We start from the raw sequence: 8,620 nt of genomic DNA, 5'->3' as shown, positions 1-8,620 counted from the left end.
GGCATGTGTGAGGCCTTGGCTCCATCCAAGCCTCACAAGAAGGAGGAAGAGGAGAAGGAGAAGGAACAGAGCCTAACACACAACACCATGGCCTCAGGTTATGAAAATAAACTCGGAAGATTGAAAGGAATTTACAAAATCTACTATCATGAAAAAAGATTTATTTTTTCGGGTTTTTTACTTTTTTATTTTTTATTGCTTTATAAATAATACCATTCAAAATTTCCACTTACTCCCCTCTTCTCATTTCCCTCCCACTTCCCCACTCACCCTCCCCTCCTCCCTCTCCAGTCCTAAGAGAGGGCAGGGTACCCTGCCTGTGGGAAGTCCAAGGCCCTCCCCGCTCCATCCAGGCTTAGGAAGGTGTGCATCCAAACAGACTAGGATTCCTAAAAGCCAGTACATGCAGCACAGACAAATCCCAGTGCCATTATCATTGGCTTCTCAGTCAGCCCCAATTGTCAGCCACGTTCAGAGGGTCCGGTTTGATCCCATGCTTGTTCAGTCCCAATCCAGCTGTCTTTGGTGAGCTCCCATTAGATCAGGCACACTGTCTCAGTGGGTGGACCAACCCCTCACAGTTCTGACTTCCTTGCTCATATTCTCCCTCCTTCTGCTCTTCAACTGGACCTTGGGAGCTCAGTCCAGCGCTCCGATGTGGGTCTCTGTCTCTATCTCCATCTGTCACTGGACAAAGGTTCTATGGTGATATTCAAGATAGTCATCAGTCTGACTACGAGACAAGGCCAGTTCAGGCACCCTCTCCTCCACAGCCCAGGGTCCTAGCTGTGGACATCCCTGTGGACACCTGGGACACCTCTAGAGTCAATCCCAAAATGGCTCCCTTAATTAAGATATCTTCTTCCCTGCTCCCATATCTGTCCTTCCTCTATCTCAACCATCCCATTCCCTCAAGCTCTCCCCAACCCTCCCCCTTCTCCCTTCTCTCTCCCCCTCTCTCCTTTCCCCACCCCACCCCCACCCCCATGCTCCCAACTTTTGCCTGTCGTCTTGTCTGCTTTCAATATCCAGGAGGATCTATATATGTTTTTCTTTGGGTTCACCTTATTACTTAACTTTTCTAGGAACACGAACTATAGGTTCAATGTCCTTTGTTTATGACTAGAATCCACTAATGAGTGAGTATATACCATATTCTTATTTTGGGGTCTGGATTATCTCACTCAGGATAGTGTTTTCTATTTCCATCCATTTGCATGCAAATTTCAAGATGTCATTGTTTTTTACCACTGAGTAGTACTCTAATGTGTAGACACTTTCTTTATCTGTTTTTCCATTGAGGGGCATCTAGATTGTTTCCAGGTTCTGGCTATTACACATAATGCTGCTATGAACATAGTTGAACAAATGCTTTTGTAGTATGATTGGGCATCTCTTGGGTATATTCCCAAGAGTGGTATTGCTGTATCCTGAGGTAGGTTGATTCCCAGTTTTCTGAGAAACCGCCACACTGATTTCCACACAAATTTGCATAAGTTTGCATTCCCACCAGCAATGGATGAGCGTTCTCCTTACTCCACATGCTCTCCAGCATAGGCTATCACTGGTGTTTTTGATTTTAGCCAAGTGTAAGATGGTATCTCAAAGTTGTTTTGATTTGCATTTCTCTGATAGTTAAGGAAGTTGAACGTGACCTTAAGTATCTTTTGGCCATTTGAAATTCTTCTGTTGAGAATTCTCTGTTCAGTTCAGTACCCTATTTTTTAATTGGGTTATTTAGAGTTTTAATGTCTAGTTTCTTGAGTTCTTTATATATTTGGAGATCAGACCAAGCATTCACCAGCACTTTGTGCCAGGTCAGGACTTCTCCACTGAACTACATCTCCAGCCAGCTTCTAAGTTTTAATTAGAGAGCCTATTTTTCACAACTATTAATTATGAACTATATCAAAATAGAAACTCTAATAAGAATTAACAAAATAATGCACAATACAAATACAGTACAGACTTTGCACAATACAAACATAAAAGAAAAATTAATAAGAAAAAAATTAAAATTTAATTAAAATTTAAAAATTATTAAAAATTAATAAGAAAAAAACATCAAATACGTAGGGGAAAATTATTACATTTCAAGACAATGAAGCCAGGGTTTTGTTCTACCCTGAGCTAGAGACCCAGTCTTTTTGATTTTCAGCTAATTTCTGGCTCAGTTGCCCAGGCTGATTCTGAACTCACTGTGCAACCCAGTCAAGCCTTAAACTTGTGAACCTCAGCCTCGGGTCACATGCTGTAACCATTACATCTAGACTGAGAACGCCTAGAAACTGTTGAACATGCTTTTAATAGTGTGCCGAACCTATGCTAGCGTCTCCCATTACCCGAGTCCCAGTGTTTCCAAAGGCATTTCAGAAGCAGAGGTAGAGCGCGCTTGTGTCAGCACCTGGGAGACAGAAGCGGTAGAATGCAAGTTAGAGGCCAACCCGAGCTGTGTAGCCAAAGTCTGTCTTAAAAAGATCAAAAATGAAAATAGGGACGAGAGAGATGGCTCGGCTGTCAAGAGCACTGGCTGCTCCCGCAGAAGACCCCGTTTCAATCCCCAGCACCCACGTGGTAGCTCACAACTGTCTGTAACTCCAGCCCCGTGCCAGCCCCATGGAATCTGATCCTTTTTCACGCACATATCCACACACAGTCACAAACATAAACATAATTATAATACTGAAAACAGGCTTGGTGTGGTGATACAAACCCAGCACTCAGGAGGTAGAAGCAGGAAACCTGTGAGTTCAATGCCGGCCTAGGCAATTTGTTAAGAGCCTGCTCCAGGCATTTTTTTGTTTTTGTTTTTCGAAGGCAGGGTTTCTTACTGTAGCCCTGGCTGTCCTGGAACTTGCTCTATAGACCAAGCTGGGCTGGCTTTAAACTCACAAAGATCTGCCTGCCTTTAACTCCACACATTTTTAAAGAAACAATGAAGAGGGGCATGCGAATTTGTATGAGTTCGAATCCAGTCTGGTCTACAAAATGAGCTCCAGGACATCCAGGACTACAGAGAGAAACTCTGTCAGGAAAAAAAAAAAAAAAGCAAAGTAAGTGATAACAAGAAGCCAAGTGATATATGCCTACAGCCTATGCACTCTGGAGGAGGAGGCAGTAAGGGTGGGGGGAGTGGGGGGTAGGGGAGTGTCATGAGCTCAAGGCTAGCCTGGGCTTTCTAGTGAGACCCTGACTCAAAAACTCAAGAGCTCAGTGTGTTCCTGGCCATCCTTGTTCAACCAGCAACACTCTGAAAAAGTCCAATGTGATCTCCCAATAGGTGCAGATGAAACATGTGACCAAAAAAAAATCTAGTTTCAGCCTGGTGGTGGTGGCCTTTAATCTCAATACTTGGCAGCAGAGAAAAACAAACCTCTGAGTTCAAGGTCAACCTGGTCTACAGAGTGAGTTCCAGGAAAGCCAAGGCTACACAGAGAAACCTTGTCAAAAAAAAAAAAATCTGTCTTCCACTCCTTATAAAAATTCCCAAGGGCCCTGGGAGAAATGGTTAAAAACACTCATTGATCTTGCAGAAGACTTGAATTCAGTTCCCACCATCCACTTGGCAGCTCACAGCCTTCAGAACTCCGGCTGCAAAGGCTCTGATGTCCTCTACTGGCCTTCTCAGACATTGCATGAAAGTGGTGTTCAGATAAACACACAGGAAAAACATTCACACGCATAAAATAAAAATAAATAAGTATTTTTAATTCCAAATCTAAAAATAGAAAGGAATTTCTTCAGCCTAACCACCCCCACCCCCAAAAAAAGGATCTATGAAATTTACAACCATGTCTGGGAGCACACACGGGATGTAGGGGCAGGAGGATATAGGGGGCAAGGCCAACCTCGGCTACACGAGGCCCTGCCCAAAAATTCAAAGACAGGGGAGATGACTCAACAGTTAAGAGACTTACTGCTATCAAAGGAGTGGGGCTCATTCCCAGCATCCACCTGGTAACTCACATCTGTAACTCCAGGCCCAGGGGATCCAACACTCTTCTGAACTCTTCAGACACACACAGACACACAGTCAAAAGACTCACAGACAAAGCAGCCTCCCAAAGAGACAAACAGTATACAATTCCACGTCCTAGGGCAGTGAAATTCATAAAGACAGAATGCAGAATGGCTGCTCTCCAGGGCTGAAGGGAGGGAGACACGGAAAGCTGTGTTTAACTAGTATCAGATGTCAGTTTGGCAAGAGGTTAAGGGTTCTGGTAATGGCTTACACAACACCGAAGGGCAATCCTACCACAGGACTGAGCACTGGAAAATGGGCCAGGGGACAAGACAAAAAACTTAGACACTGGTCAAAGAGCAGGAGACTAAGTCTCCAGGACGTACTCTGCCACAAACAAAATGTCTCCAAGACCCACCGCCAAGGTTAAATCTCCAGGGGTATGACAGAACTGCTGCACGCCTGAGAGCATGACACCCGTGACTGCCAGTACAAGACCAAACCAGTCAACCGTGGAGCACGGAAGCAGAAGAGGCTCACGTGCCCCCACCTCTAGTGAATGGCATCTGGAAGATGGAGAGCCAGTTTTCTTTAAGGGTGTGGCTGGTGGTAGATCAGCCACATTCCAGTAGATGGCCCAACACCCTTGAGTATGGTCAGCACAAGATGGTGTCAATAGGTTCTTTCAAAACAAAACAACAGCCAAACAGAGAACACAAAGTTGGGCTACTAGGGAGGCGGGGGGGGGGGGGGATTGGTAAGGAGTGAGGGAAAGAATGAGGGTCAATATGATCAAAATACATTGCATAAAGTCCTCAAAGAATGTGTGTGTCTGTGTATCTGGGCGGGGGGGCGTTGAGACAGGGTTTCTCTCTGTAATGGCTCTGGCTGTCCTGGAACTCAGTCTGTAGTTCTGGTCTGGAACTCAGAGATCTGCCTGCCTCTGCTTCCCAAGTGCTGGAATTAGAGGTGTGTGCCACAACTACCCAGCTAGATTTTTTAATTATATATTTTAAATGACTGCAGTAGCAAATTTTATGCTTTCGGTATTTTACCATAATTAAAGTTATCTAGCCAGGCTTGGTAACACCAGTGATAACAGCACTCAGGTGGTGGAGTCAGAAGGATCACTAGGTTGAGGATAATTAGAACTACAAAATATTGAGAGCCTGTCTCAGAACAAAAAGGAAAATAAAAAGTCAACCAGAACTTTTTTTTCCAAACAAGAAAGAAGATGAATTAATTCAAATGCTGCCTAAAGATCAGATTAGCAACCTGGGAACTGCAGCGGCCACCATGTTTTCACTGGAGATTTAACCTTGGAATTTGCAGTTGCTAGGCAAGCATTCTATGGGGGATTCTAGGCAGGGGCTCTACTGCTGAGCCACACCCAGCCCCTCACTGGGGGATTCTAGGCAGGGGCTCTACTGCTGAGCCACACCCAGCCCCTCACTGGGGGATTCTAGGCAGGGGCTCTACTGCTGAGCCACACCCAGCCCCTCACTGGGGGATTCTAGGCAGGGGCTCTACCCCTACGATTCCCAGATGGCCTTGAACCTATTCTGTAGCCTGAGCAGGCCTTGAACTTCTCATCCTCCTGCCTCAGCCTCCAAGCAGCTGTGATTCCAGGCCTGAGCCACCTAACTTGTCTTCATATTTAGCACTTTGGAAGCCTGGGGTAGCTGAAAGAAGAGCAGCTTCCGTGCGGATGGAAAAGAAAGTACCACAGTGTGGGTCAAAAGAGAGCAAGATGGAAAACCATGGAGGTAGTGGGGGCAGAAGACTTTCCTGGTTTGTTACAGAAGACTTAGAACTTTTTTTAGTCAGTTATGGAAATTGAAATACAGCCTGGAATTTACATAATATTACTAACATTTTTGTTTAGTGTTAGTTTGCAATAATTCAATAGGGTTGTTTTGTTTTTGTTTCATAAGGCTTCCTCTGACAGAAATAGAGACCAAGGAACACAGAAGTGATTGACTTATATGATGTCTATAACCAAATAAAAGTGGCTTAGCTATCTAATCCTCTTGCCTCAGACTTTTAAGTGATGGTGCTGCTGAATGTGCCACATCTGGCTTGAAACCACAGTTGCTTAGGGCTGGAGAGATGGCTCAGAAGTTAAAAGCACTGACCTCTTTTCCAGGGGACCCTGGTTCAATTCCCAGCATTCCCGTGGCTGCTCACAACTGTCTGTAATTCCAGTTCTAGGAGACCCAACACCCTCACACAAACATACATGCAGATAAATTCCAATGTACATACAAAATAAAAAGGAATCTTTAAACCCACAATTTCTTATCCATCCACAGGCACTGTATTAGTTACTTTCCTGCTGCTCTGCTAAAACAAGGCCAAGGCAACATATAGAAGAGTTTATCCGGTCTTAGATTCCAGAGGGATAAGAGACCATCATGGTGGGGAACTGGCCGGCATGGCTACAAGGCCAGCTGGAGCAGCAAGCTCAGAACTCAGATCTTCAGTGTCAGTCACGAAGCAGAGAGAGAATTACTGGAAGGGGGAAAGCTTTTGAAACTCTCAAAGCCCACCTCCAGTGACATACTTCCTCAATAAGGTCTCACCTCTTAAACTTCCCCACACAGCACCGACAATTGGTGACCAAGCCTTCAAATACATAACGAACCCACTCTTTGTCCTTTACTGAGACACAAACAACCTCCTAGTGGCTGCAGTCCTAGAAGAGTAACTCTTCCTCCTTCAGCAAACATCAACTCCTATAGCTGCCCTAATAGGGAGACTCAGGGGCTCCTACTGCATCCATGCTAGAATTTTGTCTAGCTTGATCTTGTGCAGATAACCAGAGCTGTTCCGTGTGTGTGCATGTGTGTGTGCATGCATGCGTGTGTGTGCACGCACATGTGCACAAGTGTATCTGTAGTCCTGATGCTGAGGAAGGAAGATCACTGGAGATGGGCTACATAGCAAGACATCATCTCTGAACAGATAAAGAATGTATAGTAGTTTAGTAGCTAAAGATGGAGGAGAAATACACAAAGGAAAGATACACTAGACTGGTGATAGGTTAAAGATCCGGATGATGTCATCATGGACATTTGTCATCATCTTTCTCACTTTTCCACATCCTTTAAAAATATTTGTTATAAGAAGGTAAAGAGTAAAGCAAGAAGCTCAGAGAAGGAAACAGCAGTTATAAGCTGGTATGAGTTCAAGGGTTCAGAAAAAGAGCTGCAGCTCAGTAGTAGAATGCTTGCTTAGAGCCCATCAGAAAGGAGCTGGGAAGTATGGTTCAGTCACAGAGCCCCTGCCTAGAATCCCCCAGTGAAAGTATGGTTCAGTCACAGAGCCCCTGCCTAGAATCCCCCAGTGAGGGGCTGGGAGTGTGGCTTAGTGGTAGAGCCCCTGCCTAGCATGGACAAGACCTGGTTTCGGTATCCAATACCACAAACAAACAAACAAATAATAATAATAATAATAATAATAATAATAATAATAATAATAATAATAAGTGAATGAAAACAGAGAGAAAGAGACAGCCTGTTATCCTCACACACTTCTGATAAGTTGTCAATCCTCTGAAGAACTATGTTGCAATATGTTTTATTCCCTAGCCCCTAGTGGACAGAGTTGCCACAAAATTAGTACTGTAGAAATGCCACAAAAGAAGGCCTCGATTCTTCCAAATGGGTCCCTTTGAAATGCCAGAGATGTATTAACTGCCAGGGAGATGCATTCAAAGCAGATATTAAGGGACTTATTTCCTGAGCACCCTGTACCTTCTTGTCTTGTATAAACAAGATTTTAAAAAAGACCTAGGTGTGTCTGCAGGGAGAGAGGTAGAGGGAGGCAATCATGGGGTTTATATAAAGGCTTAAGGAGTCTGGCTGAGGGCCAGGCCAGATTCTTTCAGTGTTTTGGACAGCCAGGACAACCTAGATCCCTTTATTAAGGCCTGACTTTCAAGGCTCAAACAGGGGCTTGGGTCTCTGGGGAAGAACAGTGAGCTGGCAGGTCACAGAATGGTCAAGCCTCTCATCAAGGAGAGGCACTGGAATGTAGCTTGGTGGTAGAGAGTGCGCTTAGCACGTAGGAAGCCCTGAGTTCCATCTCAAGCACAAAAGGAGGAGAATGAAGAGGAGGAGAAGACATGAAGGCAGGAAGGCAGACAAGCAGGTGTGAACTAGAGTCCCTCCTGTCACTTCCCTGCCTGGCTTTCACGATGTCACATACCTACCTCTTCATCCTGAGGAGGGGAAAGGTGGGGTAAAACACTGCACACAAAACCAACACCTACAGTAAATACAGGAGCACAGAGCAAGACCCAGAGTAACCCCTTAAAGCACTACTACCAGTGCTTGCCATGAAAGTCACTGTCCTTGAAAACATGGCTTTATTGTAGAACTCCAGGAGTCATCTTCTAGGACATCCATTAACTTTAGTTGTCTGTGGGGAGGGTGGGTGGATTGATGGACCGATGGAAGGACGGATGGATGGATTGCTTTTGAAACAAGATATTGTTTCGTAGCCTCTTGAGCACTGGGCTTACAGGCATAAGCCACTATGGTAGGTTTGCAGCTGGTTTAGCAAATGGTGGAGACATTAGACTAACTTCAGCTTCTTTGGGATGCACACACAACCTTCAGTTTTCCAGAGGGTCTGCGCTTCCCTTCATTATAGCCA

At 44.9% G+C, this 8,620-nt stretch overlaps 1 long non-coding RNA gene across 3 annotated transcripts; it reads right to left on the bottom strand.

Annotated features, from left to right (window-relative positions):
- Positions 1-204: 204 nt before the first annotated feature.
- Positions 205-7,247, bottom strand: LOC146896001 (uncharacterized). 3 transcript variants are annotated; one of them, XR_015738212.1, is made up of 3 exons: positions 3,918-4,674; positions 2,343-2,404; positions 205-700 (listed from the first exon to the last, which is right to left on the bottom strand). It is a non-coding gene; the product is annotated as an uncharacterized LOC146896001 (long non-coding RNA). The 3 variants fall into 3 exon arrangements; XR_015738213.1 differs by having other exon boundaries at positions 206-687; positions 3,918-4,667; XR_015738210.1 differs by lacking the exon at positions 205-700 and having other exon boundaries at positions 1,998-2,404; positions 3,918-7,247.
- Positions 7,248-8,620: the final 1,373 nt, after the last annotated feature.

This window comes from Myodes glareolus, chromosome 1 (assembly GCF_982192425.1).
Source record: "Myodes glareolus chromosome 1, mMyoGla1.1, whole genome shotgun sequence".
NCBI classification, from domain to species: Eukaryota; Metazoa; Chordata; class Mammalia; order Rodentia; family Cricetidae; genus Myodes; species Myodes glareolus.
This window is presented reverse-complemented; position numbering and strand designations above follow the sequence as displayed.